General features: G+C 43.4%; 1 protein-coding gene across 1 annotated transcript in view; it reads right to left on the bottom strand.

Annotated features, from left to right (window-relative positions):
• The window catches only part of ABCA1 (ATP binding cassette subfamily A member 1), a 330,657-nt gene that overhangs the window by 182,328 nt on the left and 126,161 nt on the right, over nucleotides 1-22,168 (bottom strand). Inside the window, exon 5 of the mRNA XM_079790446.1 lies at nucleotides 911-967. The gene's annotated coding sequence lies outside the window, so the exon portion shown is untranslated. The remainder of the gene's footprint in view (nucleotides 1-910; nucleotides 968-22,168) is intronic.

Below are 22,168 nucleotides of genomic sequence, written 5' to 3'. Positions count from 1 at the left end.
ACCACACAGCCTTCAAGTCAGCTGTGGCCTCTGCTGGAAGAACTCTGCCTTCTCTTTTCATGGTTTCAACTAAATGTCAGCTCCTTTGAAAGGCCTTTCTCACCATCCAAGCGAAGAAGCCATCGTCCTCCCGCCCCTGCCCCCAATATCCTCTACCACTGCACCTAACCATTTCCTTCACAGCACTTGCCACAATTTGTAATTACAATCATATGCCACTTTATGACAGGGATACATTCTGAGAAATGTGTCGTTAGGCGATGCATCGTTGTGTGAACATCATAGAGTGCACTTCCACAAACCTAGATGGGGTAGCCAGCTCCACACCTGGGCTATATGGTATAGCTATTGCTCTTAGGCTTCAAACCTGTACAGCACATCACTGTACAAAATAACACAAGATTAAATCAAGCACAAGAGAAAATGATACAATCAAGAGGTGCAGTAAACAAGAGATTTTGAGGCTGCTGCCAGCACAACATGGCATTCTGATTTGCAGTAAACTTTTTTTTTTATAATTAGAAAGAGAACCCTCTAAAATAACAATAAAGTATAGTGCAGTACATATGTAAACCAGTAACACGGTCGTTTATTATTATCATGTATTACTTACTGTACATAACTGTATGTGCTGTACTTTTATATGACTGGCAGCACAGTAGGTTTGTTCACACCACATCACACAAACACGTGAGTAATGCATTGTGCTATGACGTCACGATGGCTACCATGTTGCTAGGCAATAGGAATTTTTCAGCTTCCTTATAATCTTATGGGACCACCATCAAATATGTGGTCCACTGTTGACCAAAATGTCATTATGCAGCACATGACTGAATGCATGTCTACCTTTGTTTTCTTGTTTATTGTCTGCCACCCAGAGTGTAAGCCCCATATCTGATTTACTTACCATGGTATTCTTTCCCAATGTGACTCCAGAAGAATGCCTGGCACTTAATAGGTCTTCCTGGAAAAAACACAAAAAAACAATTTGTTGAATGAATGAATGAACTCAATTCTATTGCTTATTCACTGTATCCCTGCATAGTTTACTTAATCTGTCTAGGGCTCACTTTCTTCATCTGTACAATGAGAATACTAGTTACCTACCTATCGATAAATGCTTCTAAAACGTCTAACACAGTAGCTACAGGCTCTCCCGAAATTATAGCTCTCATGATGAAGGTTATTATGGGCCGGGCAGTTTATAGAGAAATCCGTTTTCATCTTGTGAACTGACAGGCAGAGTTTGTTCCTCTAACTGGTGATGTCATTAAAAAAAGCACAGTGCCAGGCACAGAGTGGATGCTTGATAAATGTCTGATCAATAAATCGATTGTAAGCTGAAAACTTTAAAATTCTAATCTTTAAAAAATTCACCATATGCATTGTTTATCATTTTAAAAATTGAATACAATTTAAATGTCAATCAATAGGAGAGTAGTTAAGTAAGTCTGATATATCCACATAATGTAATTGTGTCCCTACAAAGATCGGGATATAAAAACCATTAATTTTTGACATCTACAGATGAAATCATCTAGGCATAAGGAAAAGAGGAACCTTGACAATAAACACATGAATTTACTAAAGAAAACAACCAGTATACTTTTTGTACTGATATGTCCAGTTTGGCTGTGAACTATCTTCAGATTTATAAAGGGAGCTTAAGGTAAAATGAACATTATTCTAAGAATCTAGGGTTGGCTTCTCCATGCAGGCTCTGGAATGAAATAGCTACTTGACCTTGGGTGAATCCTGCCTAATTTTGTAAAATGAAAGGCTTGGCTTAGATGATCATTAAGGTTCTGCTGCTTCTAGCATCTGAGAGGTTGACCCTTTGCTATCCACAGCTCTCATTGTCAACCATCATTTGCTAATTACATAGCAATAGTCCCTCCTTATCTGCTGTTTAGATTTCACGGTTTCAGCTAACAGCAGTCAACAGCAGTCTAAAAATATTAAGTGTAAAATTGTAGAAATAAAGAATTCGTAAGTTTTAAATTGCGAGATTCTGAGTAGCGTGATGAAATCTTGCCCAGGACACGATCCTTTTGTCCAGCACATCCATGTCTATATGCTCCCCACCCATTAGTCCCTTAGCAGCCTCAATTATATCACAGTGCTTGTGTTCAAGTCACCCTTATTTTACTTAATAATGGTCCCAAAGCCATTATTACAAGAGTAGTGATGCTGGCAATTCAAATTGCCAAAGAGAAGCTCTAAAGTGCTTCCTTCAAGTGGAAAGGTGAGTACAGTACAATAAAATGTTCTAAGAGAGAGAGACCACATTCACATAACTTTAATTATAGTATATTATTATAATTGTTCTATTTTTATCATTAGTATGTAGGTAGAGGAAAAAACATAGAATATATAGGGTTTTGGTACTATCCATGGTTTCAAACAACCACTGGGGGTCTTGGAATGAATCCTCCATGGATAAGGGGGGATTGCTGTAATAATAATGGCTTATCTACATTGCTTAACTACATGAGATAATTGCTAATACTCTTATCTGATAGTGGAAGAACCCACTGGGGCCTATAAATGTACAAAGAGGCATTAATCTACCACCCTACTTCTCTATCATGCAAAATTTGTTTGCAATCAGAGCATGAGCTCAAATAACTGTGTGATTTAGACTCCCAAATTCAGAAATCTTAAGCTATCTAGGTTCATACTCTACAGATAGTAATTTACCAAATAACTACCAATTCTTACCAGTGACATTATGTGATCATTTTATTACCCCTAATGTAGCAATTACCAAGGACTCAAACCACAACCTGTAACTTATAGCAGTACAGAATGGTACAAAGAATGCAGCGTCAGCGTCAACCAGGATTGAGTTCAAAACCCAGCTCAACCATAGCTGCTATAAGATCTTGGGAAAATCCCTTAATTTTCTGTCAAGTAAGAATAAGAATGTCTCTCTCACTTATATTAACTGACATTTATAAGGCACCAATTTTATTGCCTGGTATGCGGTTTCCTTTTCCTATTGACAATTGGGATCTGCTATAGTTTCCATTTATGGGAGGACAGATGGAAGTTCAGAGCACCCCCGCCACAAGCCAACTCCTGAGAAGTCAGCATTTTCTGGTTCTAAATCTTAGTGTGGCTGGCTCACACCTAGGCTTCATGAAGAGCCATTCACTTTTCTAACATTTCTGAGCACGTACTCTATTCCAATCACCGATCTGGTTCTCAGAGGTTAAAACGGGAGTAAGATACATTCCTTTAATGAAGTTATAGGCCAGTGAGGAAACACTAAAAAACAACAACAAGAAACAAACAAACAAAAAAAAGTAAATAAGTAACACACCCTCACCCCAAATGCAGCATGATAGGTAGTATAAATGGGGGCATTAAGAGTACCCTGGGAGCATTAAATCCCACATGAGTATTTGAGACAGGGCTCATGAAGGAAGGGACATTAAACTACCTCTCTAAAGATAAGTAGGAATTCGCTACGTAGAGAAGGGAATTCTAGGCAGAGAAGTAGTACTGTCAAGACCACAAATGCTCTAGTGACTAAAACTGGGTATGGGGTGGTACAGAGAGTGACATGTAGAATTCTGGGAGGTAAGACTGGAAAAATGTATGTGCTGAGGCAGACCATCATTAAAATAATTACTCTGGAATTAGGGTATTTCCAGAACAGGAGCAGAGAGAAGGAATTGCATACACCAGATGATTGTAGTAATCCAGGCCAATGAAAAGGTCTGACCTTAAGCACTGGCAAAGGGAATGGAGAGGGGGAAGTGGATTCAAGAACCATTTAAGGAACAAAACAAAAAGGATTTGTGTCATCTGCCTGAACTGTGTTTGCCTGTTTGCTTCTTTGGCTGAACTGAGCTGCTTATTATATTTAGGGCCATGTCTTAATCATCTTTGTCTCTCCTGTCACAGTACAGTATCTAGCAGTGGTACAAGTAAATGGTGAGGAGCTATCTACTGAATGAATGGTGCAGGGTGAAGGAGAAGGAACTGTTAAGGATGGCTGCAGATTTTAGCTTGCATATTTGGATGACTGTTTGAACGAAGAAAGTAAAAGAGGAAGAACAGCTTGGGGTAGAGAAAGGACGTGAGTTCAGTTACCATGTATGAGGTAACTATGGGACAACCCACAGTTCGATATCTCTTGTTGGGGCTCTTGAGAAAGCTATGAACTGGAAAATAGGTTTCAGGGTTATAGGAGAGGGAGATGCTCAGAGGAATGGGGTGGAGAGATCAGACCTCCCAAGCATAGATGGAAATTTGAGTCTCTCCTCATAGACTTTCTACCCTTTTCTCCTTTTTTTTTTTTTTTAAACTACCTACCTTTGCTTTTCCCCCCTCCTCTCATCTGGGTACCAGCCCAACCCTCCATGGATATCATCAGATTCAAATTCCCTATGTGGTTTAAGGCAGTGGTCGGTAAACTCATTAGTCAACAGAGCCAAATATCAACAGTACAATTGAAATTTCTTTTGAGAGCCAAAAACTGACTTTTGCGCATGGGCCACGAAGTTTCAATCGCACTGTATGTACGCCCACACGTGGTATTTTGTGGAAGAGCCACACTCAAGGGGCCAAAGAGCCACAGTTTGCCGACCACTGGTTTAAGGGAAAACACCCAAGTTGGTTCTGCAAGGCTTCTATAACTCCCTCTTCTTGCTCATGATACAGTCGTTATAAAGTCTAGATATATTAGAAGACTTCCATCCACCCTCTCCACCAGTCCTCTCCAGCCTTGGCACTCCCAAAGTTTTCCAGTTACTCACAAGGAGTAACATCATAATGAGAACGGGGATGCCTAGTTTCATGGGAGTAGGAATCACAACTTGTCCAGAAAAGCAAACTATAATTCTAAAAATTCCTATACAGAGGCAGGAAAACTGATGTTTACTAGTAATGGCAACAACAACAAAAGGCCTACTGCTCCACTTTCCTTGATAAATTAAAAAATGAGCCTCCCACTTCAAGTTCTCTCGGAGATGGCAGCTTTGAAATAAAAAGTAAGACTATTTATCCCTATCAATTATAGGTCCCCATGTAATTTTCTAGCTCATGAAAATAATATAACCTTACATTTAGCAGGAGCCATTTTACTTCAGCAAAAAATCACATTGCTTTAATAAATTTATTCCACTGCTCCTCAAACCATCTCTTTCTGGCAAGGAGAAGGCATCGGTGTTTTCTCTAATTTTGTTGGACAAATCTAGCCACAGAGTTATCAAACAGTGGTCTAAGGTCACATGCCAATCACATAAAATTAACATCTCAAAACTTTAATCAGAGGCTGAACACCTAGTTCAGTACTTTACTCACTAGGCCAGGCCACCTTTCATTCCACCAGTGTTCCTGAGCAACTACAATCCCATAAAAATCACCTTAAAAGAGTCTTTTGATTAGAAAAAAAACAAAACTCTTAAAAAAAGAGCATCTAAAAGAAAGAGCATGTAAACATTTTCACGCATTAATTTATTTAATCCTATGATTTTACTCATTTTACTGATGAAGATACTGAGTGTTAGAATAGGTTAAATAATTTGCTTAAAGCTAAATAGCCAGTTAAGTAAAGGAGCCAGAATTTGAATCCAGGTCTGAATGATTAAGTCCAAGTTCTTGACCACAATGCAATGCTGCTCACAATGTCATGGAATTTCAGAATTCGAAGCAGCCTTATTGATTATCCTTCTCAATCCCCTACTGCAGACATGAATGATCTTCTACATCTCTGATACCTAATAACTCAAACTTTACTTGAACATCTAACGGTAGGAAATTCACTAAGAGGGTATGTTGTCATTTTAGGGCAGAGAAAACTCACTTCCCTGAGCCTTCTTCTACTCACTGGTGCAATTTCTGGATAAAAATGGAGCTGTGTCACCAAAGGACTTTAGAAATAACAAGATAAGGAAAAAGAGGCAACTCCAAGGACAGCACGTTTCATTTATGTGGTTAATATGCAAACAGATGCACCTTTCTACTAGTTTTACTTCTCCCTGATCTCATGAAGCCATCAATCCAGCAACAATTCAAAGATGGTAGCCAGTGTGTAAGGTTACCTGAAATCCTCAGGACCAAGAAGCAAATAGCCAGTTCCTGTGTCATGAACAACTCACAAACCCTGAAGGAATATCCAGGGACATGTGGAGCTCTTCTCAGCAGTGGGTGTCCGAAACCGTTTTCCCGTCACTTCCTCGGGAGAACTGGTGGCTACAGCCTCCAAAAGCTCCCAAACTCACCAATAGGAAATGAATATTTTTTGAAAGCCAGCTGGCCTCATTTGAAAGTTAACTGAAACATGTTGATGGGAGTATGAAGACTCTCTGGTGACTCATAATTGTAAGATCCAACTAAAACCCCACATTTCATTTACCCCTTTGGCTCTGGCTTTCTTTAGAGCCATTAATGTGCCCAAGATAGAACTTAGAACAATACGCAGAGTGTGTATAAATGTGCAATGGCACATAATAGACCTAATAACTCCGGGATTGGGAATTAAAATTAGTCCTTTTCCAGTTTGGGTGTGAGGGTCTTTGAAGAATTTTATCTAAAATAGAATAATTGCCAATATGTTAAAGCTATATGATTTGCTTAATAGTTACAGAGTTCCTGTTTGGGGACAATAAAAAAAATTGGAGGAATAGTTGTGATGGTTGAACAACACTGTAAATGTAATTAATGTCATTGGATTATATGCTTAAATGGTTAAAAATGGTAAAATGACAAATTTTATAAGTACACATTAACACAACTGAAAAAAAATTAACAATGTAATATACCAAAAACAAGTGAATTTTACACTTTAAGGGGGTGAATCATATAGCATATGAATTATATTTCTTCATTTTCTACAGAGACTCACAGAAATCCACTACAACTTAATAAATCTTAGTGAATAAAATTGTAAATATTACTGACTTATTAAGATTTTCTTGATTTCCCAGACTGCTGGAAGATGTCTTAAAACAGAAAATTTCTGAATAACTTCTCTTTAATAATAGCTATAAGACCACTTGAATTTCAAAGAAAAGGAGAGAAGTTGCAGTTCCCACAGAGAGGAAAACATGCCCACTTCTACCCACTTCACTTCCCCCATAACTAATCCTCTCCTTTTGGGCCTTTCACAAAAGAATCCTGAGGTCTTTGGTCTTCAAGCCTTTGTCAGATGAGTGTCACTAGTCCCTAAATGGTGTTGACCAAAAAGAGGCCAATGAGTACAACTACTTCTGAGTTGGAGTCCTTCTAGAGAATCACTAATGTATGGGTAGTCATAGGAACCCCCAAAACTTCCAGCTACCATTTTCTTTATTTCTGTGTGTTCTACCTTATTCTCTGATTGTACCGCTCTTTTAAAAACATAGCACTTTGCTCTTGTTTAAGGAATTCAGTATCTTCTCTTCCTTCTTGGAAAATTTTAATCCTAAATTTTGTAGAGGATTATTCCATACTAGTGGCCCAGTGCACAAAATTCGTGCACTCGGGGTGGGGGGTCACCCAGCGTGGCCTGTGCCCTGTCACAGTCAAGGGAAAAGTGTGGGAACCCTGTGATCCAACACCCCAAAGAGGTAGGCCTCTGCGAGCCTCATATCCCTGGGCCCGGCACCGAGGGCAGGGACTTGAGCCTCACGTCCCCAGGGCCGGGGGCGGGGATGTGAGCCTTCATAAGCTTCACGTCCCCAGGGGTGGGGACACAGCCTCACGCAAGTCCCCTACACTGCAAGTCCCCACTCACCGGCATCTGCTGCACACACAGCCTCCTGCTGATCGGTCGTTACTGGTGAGGGCGTCACAACCATTTGCATATTAGCTCTTTATTATATAGATATTGTCTTTTCTCCCCTCTACTTGGTTTGATCTCTCTTTTTGTTGTTTTTGTTTTTAATTCTCACCTGAAAATATGTTTTTCATTGATTTTAGAGAGATAGGAAGGGAGAGGGTGAGAGAGAGAAATGTTGATGTGAGAAACATCTATCAATTGCCTCCTAAGAGCCCCAACCAGGGATTGAACCCACAACCTATGTATGTGCCCTGACTGGGAATCAAACCTCAACCTTCATTGCACAGAAGAATGCTCTAACCAACTGAGCCACATTGACCAGGGCTGGTCTCTCTCTCTCTCTTTTTCTAAAATCAGTTCTTTTCTTAAATATATATATATATATATATATATATATATATATATATATATATATATTGATTGATTTTAGAGAGAGGAAGGGAGAGGGAGAAACATCAATGATGAGAGAGAATCATTGATTTGGCTGCCTACTGCACAACCCCTACTGGGGATTGAGCCCACTACCCAGGCATGTGCCCTGACTGGGAACTGAACCATGACCTTTTGGTTCATAGGTCAATGCTCAACCACTGAGCCACGGTGGCTGGGCAAAATTTACATTTTATTTGTCTTTGCATTTCATTGACATTGAACATGTTTCCACATGTTTGTCACTTGTTTTTCTTTTGTGACTTGCTTGTTCTTGCCATTTTTCCATTGGGAAGGTCAGCTTATTTTACCCTTTTGAACACTACTAAATAAACTAACTTTCAGTCTGACACATATATGGCTAATTTCCCCATTTGTCCTTTTTCTTTTATATGCTTGTGGTGTCGCTGGATATTTAGAAGATATAGTCTCCCTAGCCTTATCTATCCATCTTTCCCATTATGGTTTCTGCCTGTGGCGTGCATTCTTTTAAAAGCCTTCACTCCCTCTCACACCTGCCAGAATATTTACCATTATTTCCTTTTAATACTTTTACCCTTTTATTTACTAGTACCTTTAATTCTTTAATCCACCTGAATTTACTCTAGTATGTGGTGTATTAGTATTCTCCAGAGAAACAAAACCAATAGGGTGGGTGTGTGTGTGTGTGTGTGTGTGTGTGTGTGTGTGTGAAGTTGATTTAAGGAAGTAGCTCATGTGATTGGGGGGTTGGTAAGTGCAAAATCTGCAGAACAGGCTGGTACTGGGAAACCCAGGAAAAAGTTGAAGTTGCAGCTTATGTGCAAGGCTGCCTGCGGCCCAATTCCCTCCTCAGGGGCCCTCGGTCTTTTTTTTCTATTAAGGCTGACAAGTGATGGGATGATGGCTCCCACATTATGGAGGGTAATCTGCTTTACTCCAAGTCTATTGATCTAAATGTTAATCTTATCTAAAAAATTCCTTTCCAGAGATATCTAGACTGGTGGTTGACCATCTTGGCCCAGCCAAGTTGACACATAAAATTAACCATCATAGAGTGAGTCAGAAATCTAATTATCTTTGCCCTACTCTTTCTGAAAGTTGGCTCCATGAAGCCCTGATTCCTTAATATTCTCTTCTGTTTTTCTGGGGTGTCTAAAAGCAGGTGTTCAACAAATTTCCTTTCTTTTGAGCCTAGCCTTTTGGTTTCTAGGTCCTGCAGATGTCTTTCAGGCCCCTAGACCTCAAAACACAAATAGAGAAGAGCAGCGGGGCAGTGGGTGTGATCTACTGTTCTTTTGTCTCCATCCTGATATCTGAGGGATATATGTATATATATATATATATATATACTCAATTTATAAATTCAGATGCCCCTTTAAAGGTGATTAATCAGGTCTGATTTTGTGATCCCATTGAGATTCACATTATGCTCTGTCAGCTCCAGATCCCCAGGCTTGGAGCCCCTGCCCTGGCAGGAATTTGCAGGTGAGGAACCCTAGCTACGAGTGTGAAGAATCACCACTACAGCATCATCCCTTGAACTTTGGAGGGTCCCAAATGCCAATGCCCACTATGTGGGGACCAGAATGGACTGAGACATGGCTAGCATGCCAGGCTGCCTGTCTTCCAGTCTTCCAGTCAGGCAACTTGGCTAACCGACAGCAATTGCTGCCTGATCTAGCTTTTAGAACTGAGGAACTGGCACAGATAAACGCCTGCTGACTTGCTCTTGGTGCCCTCACTTGAATTTTAATTCTTTCATTGTACCACAGAACATCTTTTTGAGAGGCCCATAATAACCAGACTCTTCCTAAAGCAACAGGAAGGCTGAATTATTCATTGTGCCTCCCTGATCTGGTTGGATTTAAATAAGGTGGTGTTTACTTTCTAAATCAGTAAGAAGAAAAGATATGAATGAGGTTCAACTCCCTTTTCAAAAGTGCAGGCAACAGTTCTAAAATGCCTCCTGCCATCTAGGTGGTACAGATAAAGCTTCTTGGGTGCCACAGGAGCAAACTGGACTTTGGGTGTGCGCTTCCCAGTGAATCAAGGCACTAACAGCCCGGGAGGCTCCATGTTTGTGGCAGTGTGGCTTGTCTGTGCCATGAAAAAGGGTTCTGTTGCTACTTCGATGCATGTATAAGCCTTTATTGAGATAGCAGGGGTCTCGAGGGGAAAGGAATCCTGTTTTCTGTATTTTTAAAAAATCCTTTGAAAAGCTGGATCTAAGGAGCCAGGCCACGTTGGAAATGTAATTATGATTCTCAGCAGGCTGCGAGAGTGCCAGAATAATGGGTTTTATATAAGCCATTTATTCATTCGTTCATTTTTTATTCATTAATTCCTTTACTGAGTGTCTCTGGTATGTACCAGGCTCTGGGTAGGATCCAGTCCCTGTCCGCAATGAGCTGAAAGTGCTTGTATGGGGAGAAGTTGGTGGGGGTGGAGAACTGGGGGCAGGAAAGATTGACAGGTAAACAGGTTATTAATACAATGTGATGATACCTAAAACAATGGTGGAGACAACTACCAAAATTCAGACGGGGAAGTATTTATTAGCAATGGTGCCGGAGAAGGGTGGGAAGGGAAGGAAAGGCTTCCCAGAGGATAGGAAGGCTTCGCTGAGACTTGAATATGAGTAGGAACGTGTCAGGCAGACGAAGGAGCAGGCAGGAGAAAAAAGAAAGGGCACTGAAGTCAGATACAGGAAAAGGTATAAAATCATGGGGCCTACAACAGCCTGGTGTATGCAGGGTACCACAGTTCGGTGTGGCTAAAGATTGGGATCATGGGGAATGGGGCAGCAAAAATGAGACTAGAGATATAGTCAGGAGCCAGGTCTATAAGGACCTTCAATACCATGGAATATACATCCCCTTGAGCAAAGTGTACCATAAGCTGCACCCTGGAACTTGGGGTCATTTGGCAGAAACCATGGCTGCCTATCATCTCTCTCTCTCTCTCTCTCTCTCTCTCTCTCTATATATATATATATATATATATATATATATATATATATATCTTCTTCAAGGCCTACAGGCCAAGTAGACCCCAAAAGAGCCAAGACTATGGCACAGTCATTGCTTCACCTGGTTAGTACACTAATAAAAAAATAATGAGTCAGGCACAGATCCAGGGCCAAAGCTCTGCGGCAGCACTGGGGCTCTGCCTCCTTATCACTACCCACCCACTGGATACAGCTACGCAGCCACCGCCCATCTTCCTACATCTTGCCTTCAATGTCACAGGAGATATGCCTGCTGTCTTCTGGATATTTTGTGCTCACTCCATCTCTGCTCAGCTATTCTAATGGCCTTAATCAAGAAAAGGAAATTAGATTACTACCCTGGCATAACCTGCTTTGCTGAAATGCTACTGGTTTAGAGGGACGGCTGCTTAATTTGTAAGCACTCATAAGCCACTAGTAGAATAACTTCTTATGAAATTGTGCCTAAGACTGGTACCACACTCATGAATTCATAGTTGCTAGAGGTGGGAAAGAGGGAAGAATTCATCGCATTTCCTAAAAATCAGGACATTTGCCCATCCCTAGTCCTCTAGCATGATTCCTATTTCTAGGAGTCCCTCAGATCAGCAACAGTGGTACTGTGGTCTCACCAGCAAATCTCCCAATAGCTTGGACCATGATTTGTTTAGGCCAGGAGACATGGATTCTTTTAGGACAGCTCCTCCCCCATTTCACCCCTCTCTGGGGCTCTAGTCCCTCTTATCAGTTAGTCTCAGTCTTTTTAGTAGAAAGAGCCTTGCCCTTGACAGAGAAGAAACAGCAAAATTAGAATTATCCATTAGTCTCTCTGGTTCTTGCACAGCTGCTATGTGTTCTTTGTGAGTGCAAAAATTTTCTTTTAACTTTGGCTGGCTCTGAGCATATTCCATACATTTTGTTCCAATGTTGAACATTCCCCAACATCCAAGGTGCACAGAACAAGTGCTTCCAAGGAGATAACTGATGGGCCCTAAAACCAAACATTTGAATTCAGTCTGAGTCTCACGAGGGATTTAGTGCTTCAGGAGTCCTCTCGGGGTGATATATCATGAGGGAATCTACAGGAGCAAGCGTCTGGCAAATCAACCTTGACAGGAAAGAGCCTTTGAACTCACCCACTTCTGTGCAGCTCCACTTCAATATGTCTCTTTTGTATTACTTGAGTATAAAGATAGGTTTAGGGTTGAAAAGATGGATTATCTCTATGAGCCTCAGTCTCTTAATTGACAAAATGAAGAATTCTGGTGACGTTTAAGGTCATTTCCAATTGGAAAGTTTTACGGCCCCAGAAAATTTAAGGAAAAAGGAGAAGAGAATTATAAATTCATGAAAGACCTATTATAGACTCGGCATTGTGTTAGACTCTTAACCCCTGTGACTTCATTTAATGTAGACAGTAATGTTATAAGCTAGCCCTATTTGGCTGGTAAGGAAGCTGAAGTATATAGATATTACATACCTTGCCCAAGGTAACACAAATTAGGGTCAGAGTAAGAATTCAAATATTAATCCACCTACATCACTAATTCTCAGCTGGGGTGATTTTGCTCCCCAGGAGACATTTTGCAACATCTGAAGACATTTTTGGGGGTCATACCTAGGAAACTGTTACTGGCATCTGGTGGGTAAAGGTCAGAGATGCTTCTAAATGCCCTACAATGCACAACAGCCCCCTACAACAAGGAATTATCTGGCTCAAAATATCAGTGCTGAGGGTAAGAATCCTAATCTAGATAGCAGACCCAAGTGCTATGCAAATAAACTAAGTCATTTTTTTAATTCAGGAAATATCAGTCATTGCTATTCACATAGTTTTCTATCTAAAGACCCCCAGCCACAGAGAAGAACATATTCCCCAAAAGGTCATGGCCACTGTCCAAGCCTGAGAATTTGCACCATATTGAATAATATGCCCATATTTGTGGGGTATAATACAAAATATTTCAAAGGCTTTTCTCCCAAATCTTAGTTAAAATCCTATAGGATACACCATGCTTATCCTTATCCATATCCATTTACTCACCACTCATATGCCAGAAATGTGGGAGTCCCACCTCGAAAAGCATGGCTTTAGGTGACAAAAGGGAATCAACTGCCTATTGGCAGTTGCATCTCCTGAAAGTCTCTGACAGAAATAATTATAGCTCTGTAAAAGTGTTATAAAAGAAAAAAAAAGAGAGATAAATGAGTAAAATATGAGAAAGACCTCGAAATTATCTACCTCGGCCATTTCATTTTAGAGATGAGAAACCAAACCCCAGAGAGAAGTAAAAAACACACAGCAGGTTCAAAGGACACATAGCACTGAGCACTAATTAAAAAATCATCTCATGAACAAATAAACAAATCAGCTCAGACCAGTAGCCCAGACCTGATGTACAGTCCACTGTGGCAGACCCTGTCCACCGCCTATCCAACAACCACTTCCACACACCTCCTTCCTTGACACGTAACCCAGATTTGATTCCTGTATTAAGCAGATAGCAAAGTGCTCAGGGAAGGTAAGACTGAATCACCTAAGCTAGTCATGCTAATCTCATTCCTAGTTGGTGACTGGTTCAGGAGAGGACCCATAACATGGCTATGGCCAGTGAAGAATGGAAACTAGACTTTTGGTGGTGAGCACACTATAATGTATACACATATTGAATTATAGTGTTGTACACCTAAAACTTTATATGATAACGATTGTTACCTCAATGAAAAAAAATAAATTATTTTAAAAAGTGAGTGATTTTATGCAAAGGAGGCCCATATTTGCTATCACACCCAACTTCCCACATTGAAAGCTTTCTTGAGAGGACAGGATGCCTGCAGCACTCTAAGGCAGACTTTTTGTCAACATGAGGCCCCAAATCCTACACACTGTGGATGCAGAATAGAAAAATACAAACCCTAGCTCTATGATAGCGTGGAGCTACTTAACCAGACTTGGAAATGCCTGCCTCCTGTCTTGTTGATAAACAACAACAAATACCTGTAAGATTTAAGACACTGCTAATTGGGGTTTCTGTTGTTTGCAGCCAAAACCATTCAACCAGTAAAGCATGATACTTGGCTCCTGGTACTGCCACCAGGTACTGAAGTGATTTCAAGGATGTCTTCTTGCTCCATTTAATATTTAAAATTTCAGTTTGGAAGTTAATCCCACTTCCCCTAGTGAGAGCTAATAATTTCACTCATTGCGGGTGCAATAAAGACAATAGAGTATGGATACAATTTGGCCTGGATGGACTATAAGGCTGTGCAAACATGAGCTTCTCTAACACAAGTTAGCAGAAGGTAGTTATTAAGTGTTGGATTTGGCGTTAGACTGCCAAGGTTCAAAGAGCTGCTCAAACACTATGTTACCTTGGGTATTTCAGCTTCCGTTTCCTCACTGGTAAAACTGGGATAATTTATACAAGAAATAAATGACGTATCTGTGTACCTGTAAAGCACTTAGGAGAGTGCCTGGCACACAGTAAGGCTTACTATATATTTGTAATAATGACTGTGCTGTCATTATGTAACCTTGACTTTGCAGGCAGAAGTGGTACATCAGTCAGGGATTTCAGCTGCAAACAAAACTATTTGACCTAATTTAAGCAGAAAAGAGGTTTGGTGAAAGCTATTAGGAAACTCACAGAAGGCCTGGAAGGGTTAAAGGGTATGTCTCCGGAAAGAACCCACAAATCATGCCCCAGAGCTGCCCCAGAGAGACGTAACTGCTGCACCACTGGGCAGAGACACCTCAGCAACACAGGCAGGCCCCGGAGGGCACTGCCAACACCTCTGCCTCTGACCCCATAGAAACCGCATCCACTTGGACCACCATCACCAAAGTGGATTTCGTGGCACCAGCCTCCAAAAAAATTCCAGTACCTCTGATTCGTGAAGTTGGATTACTGTGTCTGGATCCTGGCTGCAAAGGAGACTGGGAAGATAAGTTTCTGGCCTTCTCTTTCGGTGGGCATGGGCCTAAAAGGTGGAGAATTCTCCAAACCAGTAAGTACAGAAATTAAGGGTATGCAGACTTTAAAGAATAAAATTAGTTTAATTGTCATCCTGATGTTGTCAGGAAGAAGTAAGGGGGTGGGGGATGTAATTTGGGAGCTCTACCCTTTACCCAGTTACCCAAACAAGAAAATTCACTACCACCTCTTACCTCCCACATTAAGTCTTGCCAGTTTTACTCTTGAACTCTCTCTATTGTCTGATCTTTCTCTCCATCCCTTCTGCCCTGGTTTAGGCCCTTATCAGTTCTCACCTGGACTGCTGAAACAGCCACCTAACTGGTCTCCCCACCTCTAGTCTGATTCCTCACACTGCTCCAAAAGTGTTTGTAAAACACGTCTGAGCATATCCCTCCTCGCAGGACAGTATGGGAAGGCCTTCATTACCAGACCCATTGGAGATAGATGATTGGCAGATCAATGGATAAATAAAATAGAAAAATAAAATAATGTTCAGAATATTATAGTTTTAAGATAGAAGCTTTTGTAATTTCAATTCTCAAACTACTCTTCATGCGAGCACAAAATCCATAACCTTAACATTTTAGAGAATGATTGCGCTGACTGATACTTTTAATACTTAGTGTCAGCAGCTGAACATGTGCCCATTACCAGGAAGCAACCTGCCTAAGAAGCCCTGTAAAGCGCTTTGAGTTTTGGGAGGAAAAACTGCTGGAGTGCAGGGTTAGGATGATCAGAATGAAGACTGTGTTTGCCTTCATGCTCAGGACTCACAGGAGCAGTGATTTCTGCCTGTTTTGTTCACAGAGGTATCCCAAATGCTTAGGAGAGTGTCTAATATACTGTATAGTAGGTGTTCAATAAATATTTGTTGAGTGAGTGAATGAATAAAGGCCTGGTAGTCAAGATCAAGACTTTCTCCAAATACACTGAATTTTACATTCACTCCAATTCAGGACTAGAATTCTCAGGATTAGGAGGATCTAAAACCAGTTGTTTTAGTAATTCTGCTGGTCAGGGAGGACCTCCCTGAGGAGGGCACATATGAGCAGAGACCTGAGTGATATCAGGGAGGGAGCCACGAGCGTCTGGAAAGTGTCTAGCTCCCTACCCTCCCTCCAACCCCACTATCCTAGCAGTTCAATTATTAAGGCACAAAAGTGTATTTTATTCTCCTTCCCAGCTCCCCTTGGAGATACACCCTAATTTCCAGTACAAGACATATATCAATTAAGTTGGTTTCAAAATCCCAACTCAATGCCCTGTGGCCTTCCTGAGGTTCCATAGCTCCCCCGAGGGCTCCTGGATCTTATGTAAGCCTAGGTGTAAACTTGGCCTAGGTGTTCAGCAAAGTCCTTTCCACAGTGCTGCCCATCCCACAGGCACACACACACAAACCCACTCCTAAAACAATTCGTGGCTATTAAGCAACTTCACTGAAGATGAGGGGTTAGGGGAAAGGAGGCTGAAGTGGTTTCCTCACTTAAAAACAAACAAATGACATTAAACATGTGGCCTCTCTACTTAAAATGACTTTTGGGCACCCCACTGTAGGGTCTCTCTATTGGCCCGTCACCCACAAGTCCTTTATACCAACTTCCCAGCTTCCCCCAGCCTCTCCCTCCCCGCAGCCCAACCCCTACTTTCTCTGTTCCTCGCCTCTTCATCCCTCCTGCCTCTTTGCTCTTAGGAGCAAAAGAACATATTCTTCTTGTTTCAAGCAGAGCTGTGTGGCCAGCATCTTTTACTGTTTTGATTCCTGCTCTCTGGACTTCACATTCAACCCAGAGAGATTCTGAAGGCATTTCTAGAAAAGTGTCACCCAGAAGCAAACTCATGGTACCAGCTAATTGATACATCTTTTGACTTCGTGACACCAGATGAGCACAACATCCGTTCCACTGTGGGGACAGACATGGAGGAGCCCTGAGGAGGGGCATCCGAGCCAGGCTTGGAGGAGATGCTGAGAGAATGACTTTGCAGTGGAGGTGACAACTGAAGGAGGAATAGGGGTGAAGGGAGAGGGCACATCCCATGGAGCTTGGCAGATTTAGCACTCGCAGAGCAGTACATGCATGTGGGGAGGTGAGCCTAGAGAGCCAACCCAAGATGTTTAATGCCTCAGCTAAAGGGTTGTAATCACATTCAGAAAGCAATGTGGAGCCAGTGAAGGATTTTGAAGGATAACACAAATAGATTTGAACATTTTTTTCTTTCTAAAAATCAATGGATAGAGGGGAGAGACCCTGGAGGCAGAGTTCCCAAGCCCAGGATGGGGGAAGGGACACATAGTGCCAGAGATGGAGAAGAAGGGACGGACTGGACACAACCTGGTGACTGACTGGGCAGTGGGTCAAGAGGACACGAGTGAGGACACGAGGATCAGGATCACAGCAGGTTTCAGGTGGGCAGCTGGGGAAGGGTGTGGCCATCCTCTGGTGGGCACCGAGAGAAGCACAAACAAGTCTGGGGGCAGCTGATGGGTCAATTCCCTCTAGTCCTGCTGTGTTGCAAGGCTCCAAGCCTACCAGACATTTGCTCTGTCAGCTGCAGGAGCTGCGTGCCAGCTACAGTTGGGCACCTTTGAGGCATTTCCTCTGCTGGCTGCTGGCTAGTGGTTTGTGGCCTCCCACAAAAAGGGGAGGCTGCAGCAGCTGAGCAGAGGGAAGAGGGCACTGTGAGGAGCTCTGAGCTGTTTATTGGCTGTGACCCCCGGGCAATTCAGTTACCCTCTCTGAGTCTTAAATTCTGTCTGCCACTCCGTGATGGGAGAATGCTTATGTCAAACAAGTGTTTTAAGGATTTCACATAATGCATGTGAAGTGACTCTGTAAGTATAACATCCTCTCAGGGGAGTGAAGGGAACTAAAATTTGTAGCTGTATGAACTGAGGTTCTCTACCCGCCTCCACTCCTCTCAGGGAAGACCTAGGGGTCAGGGAGGTGGTTTTGTGGAAGTTTTAATCCATCTTCACTGACTCAGAGTCCCTTTGTAGGGAAAGTAGGCCCAGAGGGGAGGAGGATGTGCCATTAGCATGATAATGTCAAGGTTAATATTTCACAACATTTAGGGGCATTCACTTTAATTGAAGGAATTTCATGTTGTGCCAGACTGAAAGATCTTCATAAGAAAATATTTCCTTTATGGACATTGGCCTTAAGATTAGTCAGGAGGAACATGGGCTCAGTTGTTACTATCAGAGAGAAACCAAACAAATCCAGTCCTCCCCCTCCCCGCCCCTGAAGCCTAGCCCATTGCCCACCATGCGACTCCCTTTAGCATTAGCAGAAGCCAGGCAGAGAAAACCTGTGTTCACACACAGGTGCAGTGCAGTACAGAGTCCCCAAGACACAAGGGACAAGGACTGGGACTCTGTCGTGAGGGGAGGTGTAGAGTCTGGAAGGAGGAGAGTGTGGGCATCACATAGGGGACATCTTAAAAAGGAGGTTCAAAAAAATAAAATAAAAAGGAAGTTGAGGGAGGAGGACAAGCGAAGGTTGGTGACACAAAGTTGGGGGAACAAGGGAGCACGCAAGTGAGACCTCCATTAAATGCCAAACAGTGAAACTTGTCCCCACCCTAGGGTGCAGTCCAAGGGATGCCGTAGGCAGAGCCCCAATCTCTGTCTCCCCTCCTGATGCTCTTTGCAGGGGCTTATACAGCCTTTAGGAGAGAACAGCCCCAGCCTGTCTGTTTTAGGAAGCTGGCCTCACCCATACCTACTCTCCTGGCAGGAGCTCCCCTGCTACCCTTGAGGATTCCAGGCACAGAGGGCTAAGGAGAAGCAAGTGCTGGACCAGTCTCTCATTCCCCTGCTTCCCTGCTCCCTGGTTTGGTGAAAGACACTCACCATGGGACAGACGGGAAGACTCTGACCCTTCCCCCAGGACAGTTGGCACACTGAGGCATGCTGCCTCCCTGTGGGGATGAAGAGGTTCCGAGGAAGAGTCTTTCAGACAGTACTCGAGGGAGCAAGAACATCACAGCCATCCATGTATGAAGCCCAAGCACTTCCTGCCACACCAGCAGTGCACATGTGTGCTGACCGGAGAACCAGCCCTGGCACATTTGCCCCTTTCCAGACCGAGTTGATGCTGGTTCCCTTTCCCCTAAAACTCCCTCTCTAACCCCAAACACATGCACACCCTATAACACCAAGTTCCAGCCCAATAACTGGAAGTGGCCTTCCCTCAGGGAACACAACTGTACAGAACACCATCCCTGGCCCTGTGCTGGCTCAGGGAAGGGGGGACCCTGAGCTGCTACCCACAGGCGCTTTAGGTGTCATGAGGAGACAGTCCTAGAGGCAAGCGACAGTGACCTGCTCCCAAGGAGCATCTCAGTTTGGGGGTTCTGGAATCCCTCCACCAAGACCCAACAATCCTCCACACTCCATCCTGGGAAGTGGGGACCAGGGAGGAGGGAATACTCCCAGGTGGCAGGGGGGCCAACAGGGAGCACTAGGGGGAAGAGGAGCAAAGAGTCTCCTTGTGGCCCCGCTTATCTCTGCTCCACTAGGAGCCTCATGCCCTCCCCCTGCCTAGCTGCTTGCGATGAAGGCTCAGCCCCTGGAGACAGTGAGTGCGGCTGGAGGAAGCTCGCAGGGTGACCGCTAGTAACCCAGCGGCATGTGACAGTGGCCAGCTGCCAGCTGGCTTCCTCCCGGAGGCTTGCAGCTGGGTGGCAGCTCTGAAGTCAGATGAGCAGTGGCTTCTGGGCCATCTCCAAGGGATGGTGAAGTGCAGGGCCTATGCACCCAACTGCCTTCTAACACACACTTAGGCCACACGCTAAGTCCAAGCTGGACTTCCTAAAACCCCGAGGTCTCAGGCCAGCTGGTGGGTCTGGACTAGAGCAAACAGACATGTGAAGCTTACTCAGCCCTGGCTGAAGCAGACGAAACAACAGTTCACGGAGCTGTTTCCACTCCATTACGTCATTTTACCTGCCCAACAAGCCAGAGGAGGCTTCTGCCAACGTGGACCCTGGGCATGGCACGCAGCCTCTTCGTGCCTCAGCTACCATCTTTGTGGAGAGACTAAAAACACCTATGTCACTTTCTAGCTATAGGTCCCTGGCAATGAACTTTACGTAATGGTGCTTCAATTGTTCTCATTTGCCAAATGGGGTTAAAAACAAACCAACCTCATGGGATAGTTGAGAAAATTAGTAAGTTAAATAAGTCAAAACAATGGCTGACAACATAGATAGTGCTCAGGAAACACTAGCAACTATTATTATTTTTGTTGTTATTAAATATAGGATTGTTATGAGGATTCATAAAAGAATAGCAGCTGGCATTGGTTGCATATGAAGCATGTTTCTGGCACTGGGCTGAGTCATTTATAGGAAATGCCTTCTGGATAATGTTGAGTACACTACCTAACATGTAGAGGGCCTCAATAAATGGCAGCCATTATCATAATTCACCCTCCACCCCATTTTACAGTGACAAGACTGCTGAGAGGTATAATGACTTGCCCGCAGCTACAAAGCCAATAAATAGAAGCACTATGCATGACTTGAATCCAGGTCTTCTGGGAGAACCAGATCTCCATACTCCTACAATCCGCACCTCCTCCTGCCTGATCCTCAACACCTGCTCTGTCGCTAAAACTGGCCTCTCTTCGGGGCTCTCACTCTCTGGAACACATCTGTGTCTTTCCTGTCCTCCCCTGCTTCCCCCAGGAGCGTTACCTTTACTTCTCTCTCCTAAGCTCCAAGGGCCCCTTCTTTTGCCTCTGTAACTAGTTTTCCTGGGCCCATTTCTTCTACAGCTAGCTAAATAAATAAATAAATAAATAAATAAATAAATAAATAAAACAAAAGGCTGCCAGAGGACGCATCTGCTGCTCAGTGGGAAGGGACCGGGCTTCACAGCACACAGCTGCCATCAGCACCTGCACTGGGAAGGGCGGAGCTCGCTTCCTGGTGGCTCTCTCCTTTCCGGAGCCAGAGCCAGGGCCCAGCAAGCGCGGACATGGGCTAGGACAGTGGTCGGCAAACTCATTAGTCAACAGAGCCAAATATCAACAGTACAACGATTGAAACTTCTTTTAAGAGCCAAATTTTTTAAACTTAACCTTCTTCTAACGCCACTTCTTCAAAATAGACTCACCCAGGCCGTGGTATTGTGTGGAAGAGCCACACTCAAGGGGCCAAAGAGCCGCATGTGGCTCGCGAGCCGCAGTTTGCCGACCACGGGGCTAGGGGATGAGATGGGGCCATGGACATTCCCAGGAAGCAGACCTGACCCCAACTCCAGCTCTGCCCTTTTACCCAAATGGCCCTCTGCTGGATTCTGCAGCAGAGCCCACCATCAAAGAGCTCCAAGTCCTCTCTCAATTGAGCGAAACCACAACCATGCGTTTGCCTCCATGTTACACGTCAATGGCAATGTCTCACTACAGACGTGACTTCTGAACTTTGGGAAACTCACTTCCCCTCTCTAAACCACAGTTTCCTCAGCCGTAATACTGAAATACTGAGACCCAACTTAGTACTCGTGTGCTCTAAGGACCGAAGAAGAGAATGGGTGTCAGAGCCAGGGCCTGGCACCCAATAGCACAGCAGGAAGAGAGTTAACACACTCGACAAATGCTCACAGGACAACTGAAATCTGAGAGCCCCGAGCACCAAGGTGGCACACCGTAGAGGGAGAATGATCTCCATGGGGTGGAGAATATGGGGATGTGAGACTTCGTGCTCCACTGAAGAATAAAAGCGTGTGCCTGCTGCAGGTGGCACTTTCCTAAGACTTTACGAAACCCCACTTACCACCAAAAGTAAAGAAGCTATGTGGCAGAAAGTACAACATGGCAGCCAGGGGGAGATGTGAACAGTGAGGTGACAAGGAAGCAATGAAGCTGTCTGTACATTTGATACTCAAGTATTCATGCATGAGCTGGTCCTTGTCAGCAGGCATGTGCTGAGAAGGATCTGGAAGCAGTGGTATGCTGGGGCCGCCATATATCTGCTCACAAGAGCCGACTGTTACATTTCAGTACTTTCGCAAACTGG

The sequence above is a fragment of the Cnephaeus nilssonii genome, assembly GCF_951640355.1.
Source record: "Cnephaeus nilssonii genome assembly, chromosome: 14".
Lineage (NCBI taxonomy): Eukaryota > Metazoa > Chordata > Mammalia > Chiroptera > Vespertilionidae > Cnephaeus > Cnephaeus nilssonii.
Note: the sequence above shows the minus strand (reverse complement) of the source record. Positions and strands in the feature narration are given on the sequence as shown.